At 44.5% G+C, this 25720-nt stretch overlaps 1 protein-coding gene and 1 long non-coding RNA gene across 8 annotated transcripts in view; one reads left to right on the top strand and one right to left on the bottom strand.

The window, feature by feature from the left end:
• LOC138681295 (uncharacterized) overlaps nt 1-1856 on the top strand; it is a 67791-nt gene extending 65935 nt beyond the window's left edge. Inside the window, exon 5 of the long non-coding RNA XR_011321907.1 lies at nt 1-1856. This exon is cut by the window's left edge and continues 247 nt beyond it. This is a non-coding gene — a long non-coding RNA (uncharacterized lncRNA).
• The window catches only part of EHBP1 (EH domain binding protein 1), a 473001-nt gene that overhangs the window by 165452 nt on the left and 281829 nt on the right, over nt 1-25720 (bottom strand). The window lies entirely within an intron of this gene.

Raw genomic sequence — 25720 nt, 5'->3', positions numbered from 1 at the left:
AACAAAGACCAATTAAACTGATCATAACGTCCCAGTGAACACAAGGAGGCTCACCTGGTATTTCTGGACTTTCTCTGTGAATTCCCCACCCTGCTCAGTACTTGCCACTATAATTACCCTGACCAAAATACTGTGAAATTACCGCTCTGATCTGCTAATAGATGAAGAAAAAAAAAAAATCAAGCTTTTGTGGTTCCATGCCAAGGGGCTCCGGCAAGATGGCGCAATGCTTTCTGACAGAGACGACAACTTCTAAAAACTCAAAAGGAGAAAATTAACGGGATGGGGTTTACATTGCCAAAGTCTGTTCATTAATTACCAATTTAATCGCCGCTGGAGGCATGACATTACAAAAATCTGGCTGAAAGTTCTAATAGATTATGAAGACCACCTAAGAAGAATGACCAAGAAATGTACAAAACAATTAATACTGTTTCACTGCTATCAAAGGCACTTAGATTATTATACATCAAGTGAAGCAAAAGAATTAGTAGCTTCACAGTGCCACCACTTGGAACAGTAAATACAATGGCACACAATTAGTAATGCACATGTGACTTTTCATTCAAGGCATATATCCTTGGGAAAGCTAGAACATGATAAGGAGAACAAAAGGAACATTTTAAATGAAATGAATAAAGATTTTAACTCTGCTCTGGTGCATGCTGAGCAAAACAGAATAGGCCGAGCAGAATCCAGGCTCAGGGTAATGGTGATCTCATTCCAGGATTACAATAAACCAAAATCATGGCAAACCCAGGGAGCAAGGAAAGAAAGGGAGTCCGAGACGTCGCCTGGTATATGTTAGAATACATTAACTAGTCATCAGATATCTACTTTGGTGAGATATGAAAGTGCTTGTGTGACAGACAATGTTGTTTTTATACATGCTCAATCGTATAAACACAGAGCTAAAAATATATATATATATATTTATTTAACGACTGAGCCAGATTACATCTATTCTATGAATATCTTTCGTATCAACCAATGTCATCTGCTGCTCATATTGTTTTTATAGCATACATGGAATAAGTAATCAATAGCGGATGTGTTGGGGTCCGACTCCCACCGATCAGTGGATTGAGAGGCCACAGAATGTATAGGAGAAGCTTTGCAGTGTCATCCATGGCCACTGCACAATTAATAGAGATGTGTCACTTCTAGACCACAGCGGCCTCTTCAATCAGCTAATCGCAGGGGTGCTGGGCGTCGGACCTCCACTGATTTGCTGTTGATTAACTATACTGAGCATAGATAAAGCTAAAGTGTTGATTTTCAGGAAAGCATTGCTCCCCAGCCTCCTGCTTGACTGATAGTTTGTGGTATCGCTGGCCCATATTCTGGGCACTCTGATGTTGGGTGCTTTGCCTCTGCAGCATTGGAGGAGCGCAATGGCACTGAAGCTGCCCGGATCCAATGATCAGGCCAGCGTTAGAGCAGTGTTTCCAAGCTCTATAGGGAACAGCTTGTAAGTGCTGTGTTCCTTGCCCTAGGAGACCAGCTACTGCTGATACACTGCAGAGTGGCCGGTAACCTAGGCAATGAACAGTAAACAATAACATTAGACATCTCTCAGTTCTTGAGAATGGATATTTTTTTCACCAATAAGTAAATGGCAAAGTAGCTTGTCTTCACAACCACTTTGCAATTTGAACCATTAATAATGATGAGAAAATCCTTTTAACCTGGTCATGTTATTTCAGTAAAACACAGCCCGCAGCTTCTTACATTATCTGACTAGTCAGAAGGTGCAAGCTTTTAAAGGAACAAGGAAAGGTCTTAGGCTGGGAGACTTTATTAGTAAGGTTAAGAACACTCAGTGATCTCAACTGGATTCATAGAGTCCCAAGTAATGGGACAGCAAACCTTGCAATTGTTCTGCTTGGATAAGACCCTCCCCCCCTCCCCCCCCCCCAAAAAAAAAAAAAAAAAAAAAAAGAATAAAAAAATATTTTCATAAGCTTGAAAAAAGGAGAGTGGGTTACGGTAAGTGAAGCCTCCAAACTCTGACTTAAAATGAACAAGAATTCAATTTCTACAGGCAAAACCTGCTCTCTTGGCGGTAAAGAAGCTGCTTACAAAAAGCAGGTTTTGCTGTGTTTTCTCTGCTTTTCTGGGGGCGCTGAATAGATGTGTCATTTGTCTACAGTGCATGCTTAATAAAGTTCGTTTTATTCACCAAAAATACAAAGTGTGAACATAGCCTTAGGCTGAAATATACATAAAGTTTTTTATGCAGTTTTTAAAGCCAGCAGTGAGAACGTTCCCTTCTTCCTGCTGGTCCACTTCTGTATTGCGTGCGTCATACATGTGTTATTCTAGCCTAAATCAATCCTCAATTTTATTTATTTATTTTTGTATTACCAGTGTTGTCACTTTGAGAACACATACTTCTGTTATTAAAGAATCCGGGCCTATGTAATTATTTTACTATGAGCGTAAGAACTTACTAACTTGCTAACTAGCTGCCTCTCGTGCCTGGCGTCAATTTCCATGGATGCACAGTGGTCACAGACCGCTCCTGCCGGCGATTCAGCAGCTTCTGCTGATGTCATGTAGACAGAGTAGCAGCTTCTCCTCCGCTCTGGTGTGTTGGTGGGGCCTGATTGCATAACTGCAGGGAGGTGGCTGTCAATCAACATGACATCAACAGTCACACCCCGTCAACAGGACAGCCCGGAAGAGGAAGAGCTGATCAAGGTCAACGGAGCCGCTCATACATATACATCATATGTCATCATATTGGCCCATCTAAATGAACTATTAACCAACAAAGACACAAGAGACAGGTTACTGCAATTGGGACATGTCTGCTCCTGCTCTCCTGTCTGTCACACTGCATACAGGTGTAACAGAGAGACCGACTTTCAGTTCAGCTAAACTGTATGTGTGAATCACAAGGTCGTGCATGTAAGAAAGACCGGAGACAAGTTGTTTACCTGGAGGGCTTCAATCATTACCTGGGTATTGAGAATAAAAGTTTCCTAAGAGTTAATGGCAGTAAATTCTAGATATATGCATGTAATCTTTCTCATTGTGGAATGATGGGCTCTAAAAAATTTGGAAACTTTTTCCAGATAGTTGGGCAACAACAATTGATTCTCTATGATCACTGCTGATGTCTTTCCTCTTTTGCATAGTGTTAACACATGCCTGAATTCTCCAGATCAGCATCCTGCCAAAACTGTTTCTATAGAGGTGTTCACACTTGCTGATAAACCATTAATCCAGGGTATTCGATTAGCAGAATCTGGCCACTACTTACACCCTAAATTCATATGGAAGCAGTAAGGGTATACTACATTTTTCACACACTGCTTCCGCATTTTGGTCTTGATTTTGTTAAATTATGACAAAGTGTAATTTGTCACGTGTTGTTTTGTATCTGCAGCCGTATCCACTAAACGTTAAGCCCTTGTAAGGACCAGATTTTTTTTATCCCACTATACGTAAAACCATAGAAGTTTAAATAGGACGTATTTAGATTTTCTTGTCACTTTGTACATATGTACACATATACACATGGTGGTCCAAAAGTAGGTGGACAGTATGTGTAATAGGGTTATGAAGGGGGAGATTTATCAAACATGTTTTTTGAGGTTCAATGTTCTCACCACACATCTAGATAAGTTGTTTGGGGGGTCTAGTTTCCAAAATGGAGTCACTTGTGGGGGGTTTCTTTAGGCACATCAGGGACTTTGCAAACGCAACATGACGCCCGCAGACCATTCCATCAAAGTCTGCATTCCAAAACGTCACTACTTCTCTTCCGAGCTCAGACGTGTGCCCAAACAGTGGTTTAGTCCCACATATGGGGTATCAGCGTACTCAGGACAAACTGGACAACAACTTTTGAGGTCCACTTTCTCCTTTTACCCTTGGGAAAATAAAAGAATTGTTGCTAAAAATAATTTTTGTGACTGAAAAGTTAAATGTTCATTTTTTTCTTCCATGTTGCTTCTGCTGCCGTGAAACACCTGAAGGGTTAATAAACTTCTTGAATGTGGTTATGAGCACCTTGAGGGGTGCAGTTTTTAGATTGGTATCACTTTTGGGTATTTTCTGTCTTGTACACCCCTCAAACTGACTTCAAATGTGAGGTGGTCCCTAAAAAAAATGGTTTTGTAAATTTTGTTGTAAAAATGAGAAATCGCTGGTCAACTTTTAACCCTTATAACTTCCTAACAAAAATTACAAAATTGTGCTGATGTGTCACATAACTCTCTGGTTTAACAGAATAAAAATTCAAAATAAATAATAGAAATAAATCAAAATAAATGCTATTTTCTGTCAACCTACTTTTGGACCACCCTGTGTGTATATGTGTGTATATATATATATATACATACATACACATATATATATATATATATACACACACACACACACACACACACATACATACATACATACATACATATATATATATATATATATATATATATATATATATATATATATATATATATATACTAGATGCTGGCCCGATTCTAGCGCATCGGGTTTTCGAGAATATGCATGTCCACGTAGTATATTGCCCAGCCACGTAGTATATTGCCCAGCCACGTAGAATATTGCCCAGCCACGTAGTATATTGCCCAGTCACGTAGTATATTGCCCAGCCACGTACTATATTGCACAGCGACGGAGTATACAGCACAGAGCCACGTAGTATACAGACTTAAAATAAAAAATAAACATATACTTAACCTCCGTTGAAGTCCTGGCCCTGTGTGCGGTGCACGCGGCAGCTTCCGGTCCCAGGGTTGGTATGGGCGCAGGACCTGTGATGACGTCGCGGTCACATGATCGTGACATCAAGGCAGGTCTTTCTCGCAGGACCTGTGATGACGTCGCGGTCACATGACCATGATGTCATGGCAGGTCCTTGTCGCATACCATCCTTGCCACCGGAACCTGCCGCTTGCATGGACTGGTCACCGGAGCGTCGCGAGGAGAGGGAAAGGCTCCGGAATGTGAGTATATGATGATTTTTTTATTTTTTTTAATTATTTTTAACATTAGATCTTTTTACTATTGAGGCTGCATAGGCAGCATCAATAGTAAAAAAGTTGGTCACACAGGGTTAATAGCAGCGTTAATGGAGTGCGTTACACCGCGGCATAACGCGGTCCATTAGCGCTGCCATTAACCCTGTGTGAGGTCTGACTGGAGGGGAGTATGGAGCGGGCACTGACTGCGGGGAGAAAGGAGCGGCCATTTTTTTCCGGACTGTGCCCGTCGCTGATTGGTCGTGGCTGTTTTGCCGCGACCAATCAGTGACTTGGATTTCCATGACAGACAGAGGCCGCGATCAATGAATATCCGTGACAGAAAGAGGCTGGCCGATCAGCGAAGCGTGGTTCAAATCTGGCACCAATTCACGGCCGGACTGCGCCTGTCTCTGATTGGTCGCGGCCGACCGGGCACGACCAATGACCGAAGCGGTGTTTAAATACCACGCCAATATCGCTGATTGGTTGTGGCCGGACGTGCGCGACCAATCACTTAAGTGGTGTTTAAATCGCGACCAATCAGCGAAGCGTGGTTTAAATCCCACGTCAATCCGGGGCTGGACTGCGTCTGTCACTGATAGGTCACAGGATGTCGGGGGTTCGGGGTGCAGGATATAGTACAGCCACGTAGTATATAACACAGCCACGTAGTATAAAACACAGCCACGTAGTATATATATAAAAAAAAAGAATTAAAATAAAAAATAGTTATATACTCACCCTCCAGCGTCCACAGATGCGCGCGAGCGGCGAGGCTGCTGCCAGCTTCCGTTCCCAGAGATGCATTGCGAAATTACCCAGATGACTTAGCGGTTTCGCGGAAGCTGGCGGCAGCCTCGCCACCCACATCGGTGGACGCGTTATGCCTCGGTGTAACGCAGTCTGTTTAACGGACTGCTAAAACACTATGTGGACGGCGGGCGCTTACTGGGGGGAAGGGGGGGGGGGAGTATGGAGTGGGCACTGACTGCAGGGGAGTAGGGAAAGGCCATTTGGCGTTCGGACTGTGCCCGTCGCTGAATCAGAGACTTGGGATTTCCGTGACAGACAAACAGACGGAAGTGCCCCTTAGACGAATATATATATTGATATATACAGTTAGGTCCATATATATTTGGACAGAGACAACATTTTTCTAATTTTGGTTATAGACATTACCACAATTAATTTTAAACAAAACAACTCAGATGCAGTTGAAGTTCAGACTTTCAGCTTTCATTTGAGGGTATCCACATTAAAAATGGATGAAGGGTTTAGGAGTTTCAGCTCCTTAACATGTGCCACCCTGTTTTTAAAAGGACCAAAAGTAATTGGACAATTGACTCCAATGCTATTTCATGGACAGGTGTGGGCAATCCCTTCGTTATGTCATTCTCAATTAAGCAGATAAAAGGCCTGGAGTTGATTTGAGGTGTGCTGCTTGCATTTGGAAGGTTTTGCTGTGAAGTAAACATGCGGTCAAAGGAGCTCTCTATGCGGGAGAAACAAGCCATCCCTAAGCTGAGAAAACAGAAAAAACCCATCCAAGAAATTGCTACAATATTAGGAGTGGCAAAATCTACAGTTTGGTACATCCTGACAAATAAAGAAAGCACTGGTGAACTCATCAATGCAAAAAGACCTGGGCGCCCACAGAAGACAACAGTGGTGGATGATCGCAGAATAATCTCCATGGTGAAAAGAAACCCCTTCACAACAACCAACCAAGTGAACAACACTCTCCAGGAGGTCGGCGTATCAATATTCAAATCTACCAGAAGAGAAGACTGCATGAAAGTAAATACAGAGGGTTCACTGCACGGTGCAAGCCACTCATAAGCATCAAGAATAAAAAGGTTAGACTGGACTTTGATAAAAAAAAATCTAAAAAAGCCAACACAGTTCTGGAAGAACATTCTTTGGACAGATGAAACCAAGATCAACCTCTACCAGAATGATGGAAAGAGAAAAGTATGGCGAAGTCGTGGTACAGCTCATGATCCAAAGCATACCACATCATCTGTAAAACACGGTGGAGGCAGTGTGATGGCTTGGGCATGCATGGCTGCCAGTGGCACTGGGTCACTAGTGTTTATTGATGATGTGACACAGGACAGAAGCAGCCAAATGAATTCTGAGGTATTCAGAGCCATACTGAGTGCTCAGATCCAGCCAAATGCAGCCAAACTGATTGTCCATCTGTAGTATGAAACGACGACCAATGACCCAAAACATAATGCCAAAGCAACCCAGGAGTTTATTAAAGAAGTGGAATATTATTGAATGGCCAAGTCAGTCACCTGATCTCAACCCAATTGAGAAGCATTTCACTTGTTAAAGACTAAACTTCAGACAGGAAGGCCACAAACAAACAGCAACTGAAAACCACCACAGTGAAGGCCTGGAAGAGCATCAAAAAGGAGGAAACACAGCGTCTGGTGATGTCCATGAGTTCAAGACTTCAGGCAGTCATTGCCAAAAAAGGGTTTTCAACCAAGTACTAAAAATGAACATTTTATTTAAAATTATTGAATCTGTCCAATTACTTTTGGTCCATTTAAAAACAGGGTGGTACATGTTAAAGAGCTGAAATTCCTAAACCCTTCATCCAATTTTAATGTGGATGCCCCCAAATGAAAGCTGAAAGTCTGAACTTCAACTGCATCTGAATTGTTTTGTTTAAAATTCATTGTGGCAATGTTTATAACCAAAATTAGAAAAATGTTGTCTCTGTCCAAAAATATATGGACCTAACTGTATATACATATACACACACAGTACAGAGCAAAAGTTTGGACACACCTTCTCATTTAAAGATTTTTCTGTATTTTCAGGACTATGAAAATTGTACATTCACACTGAAGGCATCAAAACTATGAACTAACACATGTGGAATTATATACTTAACAAAAAAAGTGTGAAACAACTGAAAATATGTCATATTCTAGGTTCTTCAAAGTAGCCACCTTTTGCTTTGATGACTGCTTTGCACACTCTTGGCATTCTCTTGATGAGCTTCAAGAGGTAGTCACCGGAAATGGTCTTCCAACAATCTTGCAGGAGTTCCCAGAGATACTTAGCACTTGTTGGCCCTTTTGCCTTCACTCTGTGGTCCAGCTCATCCCAAACCATCTCGATTGGGTTCAGGTCTGGTGACTGTGGAGGCCAGGTCATCTGGCGCAGCACCCCATCACTCTCCTTCTTGGTCAAATAGCCCTTACACAGCCTGGAGGTGTGTTTGGGGTCATTGTCCTGTTGAAAAATAAATGATGGCCCAACTAAACGCAAACCGGATGGAATAGCATGCCGCTGCAAGATGCTGTGGTAGCCATGCTGGTTCAGTATGCCTTCAATTTTGAATAAATCCCCAACAGTGACACCAGCAAAGCACCCCCACACCTCCTCCTCCATGCTTCACGGTGGGAATCAGGCATGTACAGTCCATCCGTTCACCTTTTCTACGTCGCACAAAGACACGGTGGTTGGAACCAAAGATCTCAAATTTGGACTCATCAGACCCAAGCACAGATTTCCACTGGTCTAATGTCCATTCCTTGTGTGCTTTAGCCTAAACAAGTCTCTTCTGCTTGTTGCCTGTCCTTAGCAGTGGTGTCCTAACAGCTATTTTACCATGAAGGCCTGCTGCACAAAGTCTCCTCTTAACAGTTGTTGTAGAGATGTGTCTGCTGCTAGAACTCTGTGTGGCATTGACCTGGTCTCTAATCTGAGCTGCTGTTAACCTGTGATTTCTGAGGCTGGTGACTCGGATAAACTTATCCTCAGAAGCAGAGGTGACTCTTGGTCTTCCTTTCCTGGGGCGATCCTCATGTGAGACAGTTCCTTTGTAGCGCTTGATGGTTTTTGCCACTTCACTTGGGGACACTTTCAAAGTTTTCCCAATTTTTCAGACTGACCGACCTTCATTTCTTAAAGTAATGATGGCCACTCGTTTTTCTTTACTTAGCTGCTTTTTTCTTGTCATAATACAAATTCTAACAGTCTATTCAGTAGGACTATCAGCTGTGTATCCACCAGACTTCTGCACAACACAACTGATGGTCCCAACCCCATTTATAAGAGAAGAAATCCCACTTATTAAACCTGACAGGGCACACCTGTGAAGTGAAAACCATTTCCAGTGACTGCCTCTTGAAGCTCATCAAGAGAATGCCAAGAGAGTGCAAAGCAGTCATCAAAGCAAAAGGTGGCCACTTTGAAGAACCCAGAATATAAAACATTTTTTCAGTTGTTTCACACTTTTTTTGTTAAGTATATAATTCCAAGTGTGTTAATTCATAGTTTTGATGCCTTCAGTGTGAATGTACAATTTTCAGTCATGAAAATACAGAAAAATCTTTAAATGAGAAGGTGTGTCCAAACTTTTGGTCTGTACTGTATATATGTATGTATGTATGTATATATATATTCATATTTTTTTTCACACACTGCTCAAAAAAATAAAGGGAGCACACACAACAGAATATAGCTCCAAGTAAATCAGACTTCTGTGAAATTAAACTGTCCTCATAGGAAGCAACACTGTTTGACAATCAATTTCACATGTTGTTGTGCAAATGGAATAGACAACAGATACAATTATTGGCAATTATCAAGACACACTGAATAAAGGAGTGGTTCTGCAGGTGGGAACCACAGACCACATCTCGGTACCAATGCTTTCTGGCTGATGTTTTGGTCACTTTTGAATGTTGGTTGTGCTTTCACACTTGTGGTAGCAAGAGACGTACTCTACAACCCACATAAGAGGCTCAGGTAGTGCAGCTTTTCCAGGATGGCACATCAATGCGAGCTGTGGCAAGGTGGTTTGCTGTGTCTGTCAGTGTAGTGTCCAGAGGCTGGAGGAGTTACCAGGAGACAGGCCAATACACCAGGAGACGTGGAGGGGGCCGTAGGAAGGCAACAACCCAGCAGCAGAACCGCTACCTCCACCTTTGTGCAAGGAGGAACAGGAGGAGCACTGCCAGAGCCCTGCAAAATGAGCTCCAGCAGGCCACAAATGTGCATGTGTCTGCACAAACGGTTAGAAACCGACTCCATGAGGATCGTCTGAGTGCCCGACGTCCACAGATAGGGGTTGGGCTCACAGCCCAACACCATGCAGGACGCTTGGCATTTGCCACAGAACACCAGGATTGGCAAATTCGCCACTGGCGCCCTGTGCTCTTCACAAATGAAAGCAGGTTCACACTGAGCACACGTGACAGAAATGACAGAGTCTGGAGATGCCATGGAGAGCATTCTGCTGCCTGCAACATCCTTCAGCATGACCGCTTTGGCAGTGGGTCAGTAATGGTGTGCGGTGGCATTTCTTTGGAGGGCCGCACAGCCCTCCATGTGCTCGCCAGAGGAAGCCTGACTGCCATTAGGTACCGAGATGAGATCCTCAGACCCCTTGTGAGACCATATGCTGGTGCGGTTGGCTCTGGGTTCCTCTTAATGCAGGATAATGCCAGACCTCATATGGCTGGAGTGTGTCAGCAGTTCCTGCAAGATGAAGGCATTAAAGCTATGGAATGGCCCGCTTATTCACCAGACCTGAATCCGATTGAGCACATCTGGGACATCATGTCTCACTACATCCACCAATGTCACATTGCACCACAGACTGTCCAGGAGTTGGTAGATGTTTTAGTCCAGGTCTGGGAGGAGATCCCTCAGGAGACCATCCGCCGCCTCATCAGGAATCATGCCCAGGCGTTGTACAGTAGGGAGGACTTACAGGCACGTGGAGGCCACACACAATACTGAGCATCTTTTCCTTGTCATGAGGCATTTACATTGAAGTTGGATCAGCCTGTAATTTTATTTTCCACTTTTGATTATGTTTTATTGTTCTGAACACATTCCACTATGCAATGAATAAAAATATGCAACTGGAATATTTCATTCAGAAATATCTAGGATATGGTATTTTAATGTTCCCTTTATTTTTTTGAGGAGTGTATATATACATAAAAGGAAAATGGAGGAGTGATGGAAAATAAAATCTAATGGAGATGCTTGGGCCTCCATTTTTTAACTTCCAGGCATTCATTGTACGTGCGATTGATCAATAGCTTGTCTGCCCCAAAATGAAAGCACACCTCTCCAAAGGAGTATCTAGGGGTGTCAGGTGGGGCATGTTCCCCAAGCGCTACTGGCAGGAGGACGCATACTGCAAGTACAACTGAAGCTCTGTCCGCTGGTTCAGGGCGATGTCAGCAGCGTGATAAGGTCATGTGATCACGCTGCTGATGTCACTCGGCGAGATGAGACACAAAAAACATTGGTGGCAAGTGCTCCAGACCAGTGGAGCTGAAGACCCAAAACATTTAGTGTAACGGGGAAGATTTAGTGTGGGAAGGGGGAATGTATGCGGACACAGTATAGTGAATGAGTGGGGGTATGGGTGAAGACACGCTATGGTGTGTGTGGAGGGATAGGTGAGCACACAGTATGAGTAGCAAGAGGAAAAATGTATGCAGACAGTATGGGGAGTGAGAGTGATGGGATGTGTGCAGACACAGTATGGGGAGTCCTTGGATGTCTGAGGAAGCAGTATGGAGAGTTAGGGGGTAAATATATGAGACAGCATGGCTAGCAGGGGGATGTCACTAGACATGAATGGCTTCACTCAATGAAAATTAACTCATGCCTAGTCATAATGTGACCAGAAGTATACAAATTACATACTTGTGCTGACTTGACAGTCTACTGTCGTCCTGACAAGGGGGAATCCTAAAACTGTGCAGTGTATGCGCTGTGAGAATTTAGAAGCCTGCACTCACATAGCGTGACTGCGAACTTTCATCTCAAACCTGAACAAGCCCTTTAATTATAAAATCAAGCCATGTAGCAGTGGGGTATCCAGGGGGGGCAGCCGGGGCATGTGCCCCGGGCGCAGCCGACAGGGGGTCGCCAGCGGGCCGCCTGATGATGCGGCGGTCCTAGGAGGCTCCTCGTCGGCGGTATTCTGCCACCCCCACACTGAGAGAGTCCCGTTCTCTGAGCTGGCTGTCAAATTCACAGCTGGATCAGAGAAAGTTCTGCGCGTCGAATCCCAGCGGCGTAACTACCACACAGCAGAGCCCCTCCACCGCAGAGAGCCGCACACCACAGCTGTTGATGCCGCTGCTCTGTGCGGATAGGACCTGTGATGACGTCACAGGAGGGGAGGAGTCAGGAGTCACATGATGAAGGGCCTCTGTGTAGTGCAGGACTCTGCTCGTTCTCATGGTGCTGGAGGAGGGTAGGCTTTTGTGTGGGGTCAAGAGTGGTTTGTGTGGATGTAGCAGAGCCGTGTGTGTACGAGGTGTACAGAGCGGAACTGGGTGAGTGCAAGGTGTATGGAGCGGAGCTTGGTGTGTACGGAGCGGAGCCCTGTGTGTACTAGGTGTACAGAGCGGAACTGGGTGTGTATGGAGCGGAGCTGGGTGTGTACGGAGCGGAGCCGTGTGTGTACTAGGTGTACAGAGCGGAACTGGGTGTGTGCAAGGTGTATGGAGCGGAGCTGGGTGTGTACGGAGCGGAGCCGTGTGTGTACGGAGTGGAGCCGTGTGTGCACTAGGTGTACAGAGCGGAACTGGGTGTGTGCAAGGTGTATGGAGCGGAGCTGGGTGTGTACGGAGCGGAGCCGTGTGCGTACGGAGTGGAGCCGTGTGTGTACTAGGTGTACAGAGCGGAACTGGGTGTGTGCAAGGTGTATGGAGCGGAGCTGGGTGTGTACAGAGCGGAGCTGTGTGTGTATGAGGTGTACAGAGTGGAACTGGGTGTGTGCAAGGTGTATGGAGCGGAGCTGGGTGTGTACAGAGCGGAGCTGGGTGTCTATGGAGCGGAGCCGTGTGTACGGAGCGGAACTCTGTGTGTGCAAGATGTATGGAGAGGAGCCGTGTGTGTATGAGGTGTACGGAGCGGAACTCGGTGTGTGCAAGGTGTATGGAGCGGAGCCGTGTGTGTACGAGGTGTACGGAGCGGAACTGGGTGTGTGCAAGGTGTATGGAGAGGAGCCGTGTGTGTATGAGGTGTACGGAGCGAAACTGGGTGTGAAAGGTGTATGGAGCGGAGCCGTGTGTGTGTACGAGGTGTATGGAGCGGAGCGATGTGTGTGTATGAGGTGTACGGAGCAGAGCCGTATAAGCAAGGTGTATGGAGCGGAGTCGTGTGTGTCTATGAGATGTATGAAGCGGAGCCGCGTGTGTACGAGGTGTACGGAGCAGAGCCGCATGTGTACAAGGTGCATGGAGCTATATATCTGCATACTACAGCCCGTCACTCATATATCTGCATATTACAGCCCGTCACTCATATATCTGCATATTACAGCCCGTCACTCATATATCTGCATATTACAGCCCGTCACTCGTATATCTGCATATTACAGCCCGTCACTCGTATATCTGCATATTACAGCCCGTCACTCGTGTATCTGCATATTACAGCCCGTCACTAGTATATCTGCATATTACAGCCCGTCACTCGTGTATCTGCATATTACAGCCCGTCACTCGTATATCTGCATATTACAGCCCGTCACTCGTGTATCTGCATATTACAGCCCGTCACTCATATATCTGCATATTACAGCCCGTCACTCATATATCTGCATATTACAGCCCGTCACTCATATATCTGCATATTACAGCCCGTCACTCATATATCTGCATATTACAGGCCGTCACTCATATATCTGCATATTACAGCCCGTCACTCATATATCTGCATATTACAGCCCGTCACTCGTATATCTGCACATTACAGCCCGTCACTCGTATATCTGCATATTACAGCCCGTCACTCGTATATCTGCATATTACAGCCCGTCACTCGTATATCTGCATATTACAGCCCATCACTCGTACTCATATATCTGCATATTACAGCCCGTCACTCATATACCTGGATATTACAGCCCCGTCACTCGTATATCTGCATATTACAGCCCCGTCACTCGTATATCTGCATATTACAGCCTGTCACTCGTATATCTGCATATTACAGCCCGTCACTAGTATATCTGCATATTACAGCCCGTCACTCGTATATCTGCATATTACAGCCCGTCACTCGTATATCTGCATATTACAGCCCGTCACTCGTATATCTGCATATTACAGCCCGTCACTCGTATATCTGCATATTACAGCCCGTCACTCGTATATCTGCACATTACAGCCCGTCACTCGTGTATCTGCATATTACAGCCCGTCACTCGTATATCTGCATATTACAGCCCGTCACTCGTATATCTGCATATTACAGCCCGTCACTCATATATTTGCATATTACAGCCCGTCACTCATATATCTGCATATTACAGCCCGTCACTCGTATATCTGCATATTACAGCCCCGTCACTCGTATATCTGCATATTACAGCCCATCACTCGTATATCTGCATATTACAGCCCCGTCACTCGTATATCTGCATATTACAGCCCGTCACTCATATATCTGCACATTACAGCCCGTCACTCATATATCTGCATATTACAGCCCCTCACTCGTATATCTGCATATTTCCGGTCCGTCACTCGTATATCTGCATATTACAGCCCGTCACTCGTATATCTGCATATTACAGCCCGTCACTCATATATCTGCACATTACAGCCCGTCACTCATATATCTGCATATTACAGCCCGTCACTCGTATATCTGCATATTTCCGGCTCGTCACTCGTATATCTGCATATTACAGCCCGTCACTCATATATCTGCATATTACAGCCCGTCACTCGTATATCTGCATATTACAGCCCGTTACTCATATATCTGCATATTACAGCCCGTCACTCGTATATCTGCATATTACAGCCCATCACTCGTACTCATATATCTGCATATTACAGCCCGCCACTCATATATCTGCATATTACAGCCCGTCACTCATATATCTGCATATTACAGCCCGTCACTCGTATATCTGCATATTACAGCCCGTCACTCATATATCTGCATATAACAGCCCGTCACTCATATATCTGCATATTTCAGCCCGTCACTCGTATATCTGCATATTACAGCCCATCACTCGTACTCATATATCTGCATATTACAGCCCGTCACTCATATATCTGCATATTACAGCCCGTCACTCATATATCTGCATATTACAGCCCGTCACTCATATATCTGCATATTACAGCCCGTCACTCGTATATCTGCATATTACAGCCCATCACTCGTATATCTTCATATTACAGCCCGTCACTCGTGTATCTGCATATTACAGCCCGTCACTCATATATCTGCATATTGCAGCCCGTCACTCATATATCTGCATATTACAGCCCGTCACTCGTATATCTGCACATTACAGCCCGTCACTCGTATATCTGCATATTACAGCCCGTCACTCGTATATCTGCATATTACAGGCCATCACTCGTATATCTGCATATTACAGCCCGTCACTCGTATATCTGCATATTACAGCCAGTCACTCATATATCTGCATATTACAGCCCGTCACTCGTATATCTGCATATTACAGGCCATCACTCGTATATCTGCATATTACAGCCCGTCACTCGTATATCTGCATATTACAGCCAGTCACTCATATATCTGCATATTACAGCCCGTCACTCGTATATCTGCATATTACAGCCCGTCACTCGTATATCTGCATATTACAGCCCGTCACTCGTATATCTGCATATTACAGCCCGTCACTCGTATATCTGCATATTACAGCCCGTCACTCGTATATCTGCATATTACAGCCCTTCACTCATATATCTGCATATTACAGCCCGTCACTCGTATATCTGCATATTACAGCCCGTCACTCATATATCTGCATATTACAGCCCCTCACTCGTATATCTGCATATTTCCGGTCCGTCACTCGTATATCTGCATATTACAGCCCGTCACTCGTATATCTGCATATTACAGCCCGTCACTCATATATCTGCACATTACAGCCCGTCACTCATATATCTGCATATTACAGCCCGTCACTCGTATATCTGCATATTTCCGGCTCGTCACTCGTATATCTGCATATTACAGCCCGTCACTCATATATCTGCATATTACAGCCCGTCACTCGTATATCTGCATATTACAGCCCGTCACTCATATATCTGCATATTACAGCCCGTCACTCGTATATCTGCATATTACAGCCCATCACTCGTACTCATATATCTGCATATTACAGCCCGCCACTCATATATCTGCATATTACAGCCCGTCACTTATATATCTGCATATTACAGCCCGTCACTCATATATCTGCATATTACAGCCCATCACTCGTACTCATATATCTGCATATTACAGCCCGCCACTCATATATCTGCATATTACAGCCCGTCACTCATATATCTGCATATTACAGCCCGTCACTCGTATATCTGCATATTACAGCCCGTCACTCATATATCTGCATATAACAGCCCGTCACTCATATATCTGCATATTACAGCCCATCACTCGTACTCATATATCTGCATATTACAGCCCGCCACTCATATATCTGCATATTACAGCCCGTCACTCATATATCTGCATATTACAGCCCGTCACTCGTATATCTGCATATTACAGCCCGTCACTCATATATCTGCATATAACAGCCCGTCACTCATATATCTGCATATTTCAGCCCGTCACTCGTATATCTGCATATTACAGCCCATCACTCGTACTCATATATCTGCATATTACAGCCCGTCACTCATATATCTGCATATTACAGCCGGTCACTCATATATCTGCATATTACAGCCCGTCACTCATATATCTGCATATTACAGCCCGTCACTCGTATATCTGCATATTACAGCCCATCACTCGTATATCTTCATATTACAGCCCGTCACTCGTGTATCTGCATATTACAGCCCGTCACTCATATATCTGCATATTGCAGCCCGTCACTCATATATCTGCATATTACAGCCCGTCACTCGTATATCTGCACATTACAGCCCGTCACTCGTATATCTGCATATTACAGCCCGTCACTCGTATATCTGCATATTACAGGCCATCACTCGTATATCTGCATATTACAGCCCGTCACTCGTATATCTGCATATTACAGCCAGTCACTCATATATCTGCATATTACAGCCCGTCACTCGTATATCTGCATATTACAGCCCGTCACTCGTATATCTGCATATTACAGCCCGTCACTCGTATATCTGCATATTACAGCCCGTCACTCGTATATCTGCATATTATTATTGTCTTTTCATCTTGCTAACAGTCATTATATGTGGGGGGCTGCCTTTTCCTTTGGGGTATTTCTCTGAGGCAAGTCAGGCTTGTTTTTCTATCTTCAGGCTAGTCAGCTCCTCAGGCTGTGCCGAGTTGCATAGGTAGTGTCAGGCGCAATCCACAGCTGCCTTTAGTTGTGTTTAGGTTAGGTTCAGGTATTGCGGTCTACAGAGATTCCACGTCTCAGAGCTCGTTCTATTGTTTTTGGGTTATTGTCAGATCACAGTATGTGCTCTGATTGCTGGCACACTGTGTCACTGGATTGCCTACATAACAGTACAAGGAGCCAGCCTAATGATTCTCAATAGAGGGAAAAAAGAAGTTCTGACACCTTATTTTTTTCTCAGCTCTGTGTTCAGTCTTTTTTTTCCCCTAGACATTTGGGTGTTTCAGGACACAGGTGTGGACATGGATATTCAGGGTCTGTGCTCTTCAATGGATAATCTCGTTACACATGTACAAAGGATTCAAGATACTATTGATCATAAATCTATGTTAGAACCAAGAATTCCTATTCCTGATTTGTTTTTTGGTGATAGAACTAAGTTTCTTAATTTCAAAAATAATTGTAAGCTATTTCTGGCCTTGAAACCTCATTCTTCTGGTAATCCTATTCAACAGGTTTTGATTATTATTTCTTTTTTGCGCGGTGACCCTCAGGACTGGGCATTTTCTCTTGCGCCAGGAGACCCTGCATTGAGTAATGTCAATGCGTTTTTCCTGGCGCTCGGATTACTTTACGATGAGCCTAATTCAGTGGATCAGGCTGAGAAAAATTTGCTGGCTTTGTGCCAGGGTCAGGATGATATAGAAGTATATTGTCAGAAATTTAGGAAGTGGTCAGTACTCACTCTGTGGAATGAATCTGCGCTGGCAGCTTTGTTCAGAAAGGGTCTCTCTGAGGCTCTTAAGGATGTCATGGTGGGTTTTCCTATGCCTGCTGGTTTGAATGAGTCTATGTCTTTGGCCATTCAGATCGGTCGACGCTTGCGCGAGCGTAAATCTGTGCACCATTTGGCGGTATTGTCTAAGATTAAACCTGAGCCTATGCAGTGCGATAGGACTATGACCAGAGTTGAACGGCAAGAACACAGACGTCTGAATGGTCTGTGTTTCTACTGTGGTGATTCCACTCATGCTATTTCTGATTGTCCTAAGCGCACTAAGCGGTTCGATAGGTCTGCCGCCATTGGTACTGTACAATCCAAATTCCTTCTGTCCATTACCTTGATATGCTCTTTGTCATCGTATTCTGTCATGGCGTTTGTGGATTCAGGCGCTGCCCTGAATCTGATGGATTTGGATTATGCTAAACGTTGTGGGTTTTTCTTGGAGCCTTTGCGGTGTCCTATTCCATTGAGAGGAATTGATGCTACACCTTTGGCCAAGAATAAACCTCAGTACTGGACCCAGCTGACCATGTGCATGGCTCCTGCACATCAGGAAGTTATTCGCTTTCTGGTGCTACATAATCTGCATGATGTGGTCGTGTTGGGGTTGCCATGGCTGCAAACCCATAATCCAGTATTGGATTGGAACTCTATGTCGGTATCCAGCTGGGGTTGTCAGGGGGTACATGGTGATGTTCCATTTTTGTCTATTTCGTCATCCACTCCTTCTGAGGTCCCAGAGTTCTTGTCTGATTATCAGGATGTATTTGAAGAGCCCAAGTCCGATGCCCTACCTCCGCATAGGGATTGTGATTGTGCTATCAATTTGATTCCTGGTAGTAAATTCCCTAAAGGTCGATTATTTAATTTATCCGTGCCTGAACACGCCGCTATGCGCAGTTATGTGAAGGAATCCCTGGAGAAGGGACATATTCGCCCATCGTCATCACCACTGGGAGCAGGGTTCTTTTTTGTAGCCAAGAAGGATGGTTCGCTGAGACCGTGTATTGATTACCGCCTTCTTAATAAGATCACTGTTAAATTTCAGTATCCCTTGCCATTGTTATCTGACTTGTTTGCTCGGATTAAGGGGGCTAGTTGGTTCACTAAGATAGATCTTCGTGGTGCGTATAATCTGGTGAGAATCAGGCAAGGAGATGAATGGAAAACTGCATTTAATACGCCCGAGGGTCATTTTGAGTATCTAGTGATGCCGTTTGGACTTGCCAATGCTCCATCTGTGTTTCAGTCTTTTATGCATGACATCTTCCGTGAGTATCTGGATAAATTCCTGATTGTTTACTTGGATGACATTTTGATCTTCTCAAATGATTGGGACTCTCATGTGAAGCAGGTCAGAATGGTTTTCCAGGTCCTGCGTGCTAATTCTTTGTTTGTGAAGGGATCAAAGTGTCTCTTCGGTGTGCAGAAAGTTTCATTTTTGGGGTTCATCTTTTCCCCTTCTACTATCGAGATGGATCCGGTTAAGGTCCAAGCCATCCAGGATTGGACTCAGCCGACATCTCTGAAAAGTCTGCAAAAATTCCTGGGCTTTGCTAATTTTTATCGTCGCTTCATCTGTAATTTTTCTAGCATTGCCAAACCATTGACCGATTTGACCAAGAAGGGTGCTGATTTGGTTAATTGGTCTTCTGCTGCTGTGGAAGCTTTTCAGGAGTTGAAGCATCGTTTTTGTTCTGCCCCTGTGTTGTGTCAACCAGATGTTTCTCTTCCGTTCCAGGTCGAGGTTGATGCTTCTGAGATTGGAGCAGGGGCGGTTTTGTCACAGAGAGGTTCTGGTTGCTCAGTGTTGAAACCATGTGCTTTCTTTTCCAGAAAGTTTTCGGCTGCTGAGCGTAATTATGATGTGGGCAACCGAGAGTTGCTGGCCATGAAGTGGGCATTCGAGGAATGGCGTCATTGGCTTGAAGGAGCTAAGCATCGCGTGGTGGTATTGACTGATCATAAGAACCTTACTTATCTCGAGTCTGCCAAGCGCTTGAATCCTAGACAGGCCCGTTGGTCGTTATTTTTTGCCTGCTTCGATTTTGTGATTTCGTACCTTCCGGGCTCTAAAAATGTGAAGGCGGATGCTCTGTCTAGGAGTTTTGTGCCCGACTCTCCGGGTTCATCTGAGCCGGCAAGTATCCTCAAGGAAGGAGTCATTGTGTCTGCCATCTCCCCTGATTTGCGGCGAGTGTTGCAAAAATTTCAGGCGAATAAACCTGATCGTTGTCCGGCGGAGAAACTGTTCGTTCCTGATAGGTGGACTAGTAAAGTTATCTCTGAACTTCATTGTTCGGTGTTGGCTGGTCATCCTGGAATCTTTGGTACCAGAGAGTTAGTGGCTAGATCCTTCTGGTGGCCATCTCTGTCACGTGATGTACGTACTTTTGTGCAGTCCTGTGGGATTTGTGCTAGGGCTAAGCCCTGCTGTTCACGTGCCAGTGGGTTGCTTTTGCCCTTGCCGGTCCCAAAGAGGCCTTGGACACATATTTCGATGGATTTCATTTCTGACCTTCCCGTTTCTCAAAAGATGTCAGTCATTTGGGTGGTCTGTGATCGCTTTTCTAAAATGGTCCATCTGGTGCCCTTGGTTAAATTGCCTTCCTCCTCTGATTTGGTGCCTTTGTTCTTCCAGCATGTGGTTCGTTTGCATGGCATTCCTGAGAATATTGTTTCTGACAGAGGTTCCCAGTTTGTTTCAAGGTTTTGGCGAGCCTTTTGTGGTAGGATGGGCATTGACCTATCTTTTTCCTCCGCTTTCCATCCTCAGACTAATGGCCAGACCGAACGAACCAATCAGACCTTGGAAACATATCTGAGATGTTTTGTTTCTGCAGACCAGGATGATTGGGTGTCCTTTTTGCCGTTGGCTGAGTTCGCCCTTAATAATCGGGCCAGCTCGGCTACCTTGGTCTCTCCATTTTTCTGCAATTCTGGGTTCCATCCTCGTTTCTCTTCAGGACAGGTTGAGTCTTCGGACTGTCCTGGTGTGGATTCTGTGGTGGACAGGTTGCAGCAGATCTGGACTCAGGTAGTGGACAATTTGACCTTGTCCCAGGAGAAGGCTCAACTTTTCGCTAATCGCAGACGCCGTGTGGGTCCCCGACTTCGTGTTGGGGATCTGGTTTGGTTATCTTCTCGTCATATTCCTATGAAGGTTTCCTCTCCTAAATTTAAACCTCGTTTTATTGGTCCGTATAGGATTTCTGAGATTCTCAATCCTGTGTCTTTTCATCTGACCCTCCCAGACTCCTTTTCCATACATAATGTATTCCATAGGTCGTTTTTGCGGAGATACGTGGCACCTATGGTTCCATCTGTTGAGCCTCCTGCCCCGGTTTTGGTGGAGGGGGAATTGGAGTATATTGTGGAGAAAATTTTGGATTCTCGTGTTTCTAGACGGAAACTCCAGTATCTGGTTAAATGGAAGGGTTATGCTCAGGAAGATAATTCCTGGGTTTTTGCCTCTGATGTCCATGCTCCAGATCTTGTTCGTGCCTTTCATGTGGCTCATCCTGGTCGGCCTGGGGGCTCTGGTGAGGGTTCGGTGACCCCTCCTCAAGGGGGGGGTACTGTTGTGAATTCTGTGGCTGAATTCACTCCTGTGGTCACAAGTGGTACTGCAGCTTCTGAGCTTCCTCAATCAGGTGTTCTGGTGAGCTCGTTGGCTGCTTTGTTATTTAACTCCACCTGATTCTGTCTTCCTTGCTCCTTGTCTATGTTCCAGTGTTGGATCTGAGCTTCTGGATCTTTCCTGTGGCCTGCTGCTCTGCTTAGATAAGTGCTTCTTTGCTTTTGTTGCAACTTTTTCTGTCCAGCTTGTCATTTCATTTTGCTTGAAGCTCTGAGACGCAAAGGGTGTACCGCCGTGCCGTTAGTTCGGCACGGTGGGTCTTTTTGCCCCCTTTGCGTGGTTTTTTGCTTTAGGGTTTTTGTAGACTGCAAAGTTCTCTTTGCTATCCTCGCTCTATCTAGAATATCGGGCCTCACTTTGCTGAATCTATTTCATCCCTACGTTTGTCTTTTCATCTTGCTAACAGTCATTATATGTGGGGGGCTGCCTTTTCCTTTGGGGTATTTCTCTGAGGCAAGTCAGGCTTGTTTTTCTATCTTCAGGCTAGTCAGCTCCTCAGGCTGTGCCGAGTTGCATAGGTAGTGTCAGGCGCAATCCACAGCTGCCTTTAGTTGTGTTTAGGTTAGGTTCAGGTATTGCGGTCTACAGAGATTCCACGTCTCAGAGCTCGTTCTATTGTTTTTGGGTTATTGTCAGATCACAGTATGTGCTGGCACACTGTGTCACTGGATTGCCTACATAACACATATTACAGCCCGTCACTCGTATATCTGCATATTACAGCCAGTCACTCGTATATCTGCATATTACAGCCCGTCACTCATATATCTGCATATTACAGCCCGTCACTCGTATATCTGCATATTACAGCCCGTCACCCGTATATCTGCATATTACAGCCCGTCACTAGTATATCTGCATATTACAGCCCGTTACTCGTATATCTGCATATAACAGCCCGTCACTCGCATATCTGCATATTACAGCCCGTCACTCGTATATCTGCATATTACAGCCCGTCACTCATATATCTGCATATTACAGCCCGTCACCCGTATATCTGCATATTACAGTCCGTCACTCGTATATCTGCATATTACAGCCCGTCACTCATATATCTGCATATTACAGCCCGTCACTCATATCTGCATATTACAGCCCGTCACTCATATATCTGCATATTACAGCCCGTCACTCGTGTATCTGCATATTACAGCCCGTCACTCGTATATCTGCATATTACAGCCAGTCACCCGTATATCTGCATATTACAGCCCATCACTCATATATCTGCATATTACAGCCCGTCACTCGTATATCTGCATATTACAGCCCGTCACTAGTATATCTGCATATTACAACAGGACAGTAAACAACCAACTATCAGCAAAGAAAGTTCTAAATCAATAAAATGACTGATAGGGACAATGCTCGGTCTCCTTATATTGCGATTAGATGGCCAAAAGCTGCTTTTCTTATCCAGAGATCTGGTGATCATATCTCAATCTGTCACAATTATCAGCAGGGCAGAGCCGTCCTTTCAATCAATGTTTTCCAATTAACATCAAAGGAGCAAGGTTGCATTCTGGTAAGTTGTGTTGTCCTGAGGATCCCTGTTCTCCCCTCCCTGTTAAAGTCTGTAAAATGAAGTTACAGGTTTAATTGCCAGAAGATGAAGAAGAAAACAAAACAGCAGCTTTCTCTCCACTGGAGGAACGATTTATCCAGGTCTTTGAAACCTTTGTGCTGCTCTGTGAAAAGCAAAGCAATATATGCCGCACTCACTGCTAAGTAGTAAAATAAATACCGTTACTACCAAAACACAGCCAAGTGGAATTGAACATTTCAGATTGTTGCTAAATCTTAAATTAATTACGGAGTTAATACAGGGACCGCCACCAGACCTGCAGCATGTTAACCCACTCTTTGCTCCACACTTTGATTACTCAGGCATGGCTTACATTCACATTATACTGTGTGTGGAAAAGAAAGGGCCACTACACAAGCATTCTTCGGGGGATTTGCGGTTTTACCCTTTTTTTTTAACTTATGGATTTGCAAGTGAACCTTAGACTCAGGTCAAAGCAACTCTGGGATTAAAGGACATCTGAAAAAAATGGCCAGTAAAATCTTATGTTAAAAGCAAAAAAAAAAAAGGGACATAAAGTTTTACATTTATTCATTTGATGCAAACCCCCTTTTCTGCACCCACAGTGACATGTAAAAGTTTGAATAAATAAGGCAGCACTCTGTAGCGCCAAAACTTTCATACATGAAATGTGAAAAATTGAGAAAGTTTAGCGCATAAATTGGCCAATTCATGGGTACCTGGAAGCCACGATAAGGCATTTCTCGTTTACCAGGACCTAAAAATGCCAATCCCCGCTTAGAATAAGGTCTTCATCTGTATGGAAACCTGTGAATCCTCTCTTAGACTAAAATCTATATCTTTGTGGAGGGGTAGGATCCTGCCTTGATTAAAAACGCCTGTAGCTAAGAGACTGAGTGCTCAGTCAGAAGGCTAATGAATACAAATTTCACAAAAACTGACTGTCACATCCAAACATAGACTAGGTGTGAACAGGTGCTAGCCTAGAGTCACCAACTCATATACAATCAAATAAATAAGGCAGCACTCTGTAGCGCCAAAACTTGCAAACATGAAATATGAAAATTGAATTGCATTACTACGCCTCATTATTGTACTACCCCTCCACAGAGATATAGATTTCAGTCTAAGAGTGTCTATTGTGACACCCTGTTATTGTGAACAGTTAAGCAAGTTGAAGATGAAATGATCTCTAAAAAGCCTAAAGTTACAGATGACACTTTTATTTTGTATTTCAGTAAACACATATATATATTTTCGTCTTTTACATTTTGAAGATTACAAAAAGGAAAATGGGCTAATGGAAAGGTTTAGGCACCCTGCATGATTAGTACCGAGTAGCACCCCTTTCAATAGTATCACAGATTGTAAAAGGTTTTTGTAGGCAAACTGATTTGCCTCTCTAGCAATCCTACAAGAAAATGTCACTGAAATTTTTCTTGGTCTTCCAGACCTTATCTTGACCTCCACTGTTCCTGTTAACTGCCATTTCTTAATTACATTTTGAACTGAGGAAAGGGTAAAGGCCCCTTCACATTAAGCGACGCTGCAGCGATACCGACAACGATCCGGATCGCTGCAGCGTCGCTGTTTGGTCGCTGGAGAGCTGTCACACAGACCGCTCTCCAGCGACCACCGATGCCGGTAACCAGGGTAAACATCGGGTAACTAAGCGCAGGGCCGCGCTTAGTAACCCGATGTTTACCCTGGTTACCATGCTAAAAGTAAAAAAAAAACAAACACTAGATACTTACCTACAGCCGTCTATCCTCCAGCGCTGCGCTCTGCTTCTCTGCACTCCTCCTGTACTGTCTGTGAGCCGGAAAGCAGAGCGGTGACGTCACCGCTCTGCTTTCCGGCTCACAGACAGTACAGGAGGAGTGCAGAGCACAGCGCTGGAGGACAGACGGCTGTAGGTAAGTATCTAGTGTTTGTTTTTTTTTACTTTTAGCATGGTAACCAGGGTAAACATCGGGTTACTAAGCGCGGCCCTGCGCTTAGTTACCCGATGTTTACCCTGGTTACCAGTGAAGACATCGCTGGATCGGTGTCACACACGCCGATCCAGCGATGTCAGCAGGAGTCCAGCGACGAAATAAAGTTCTGGACTTTATTCAGCGACCAACGATCTCCCAGCAGGGGCCTGATCGTTGGTCGCTGTCACACATAACGATTTCATTAACGATATCGTTGCTACGTCACAAATAGCAACGATATCGTTAACAATATCGTTATGTGTGAAGGTACCTTAACTTGAAGCCGCTTTGCTATCTCCTTATATTCTTCTCCTGCTTTTGAGGCCTCTACCACTTTCATTTTCAGAGAGCTAAGCAGCTGCTTAGAAGAACCCATGCTGTTTTTTGGGCACAAGGTTCGAGGAAGCTGAGTTTTTATAAAACTGGAAATTTGC

Source organism: Ranitomeya imitator, chromosome 5 (genome assembly GCF_032444005.1).
Source record: "Ranitomeya imitator isolate aRanImi1 chromosome 5, aRanImi1.pri, whole genome shotgun sequence".
NCBI classification, from domain to species: domain Eukaryota; kingdom Metazoa; phylum Chordata; class Amphibia; order Anura; family Dendrobatidae; genus Ranitomeya; species Ranitomeya imitator.
The sequence above is the reverse complement of the archived record's forward strand: the minus strand, read 5'-3'. Positions and strand labels throughout refer to the sequence as shown.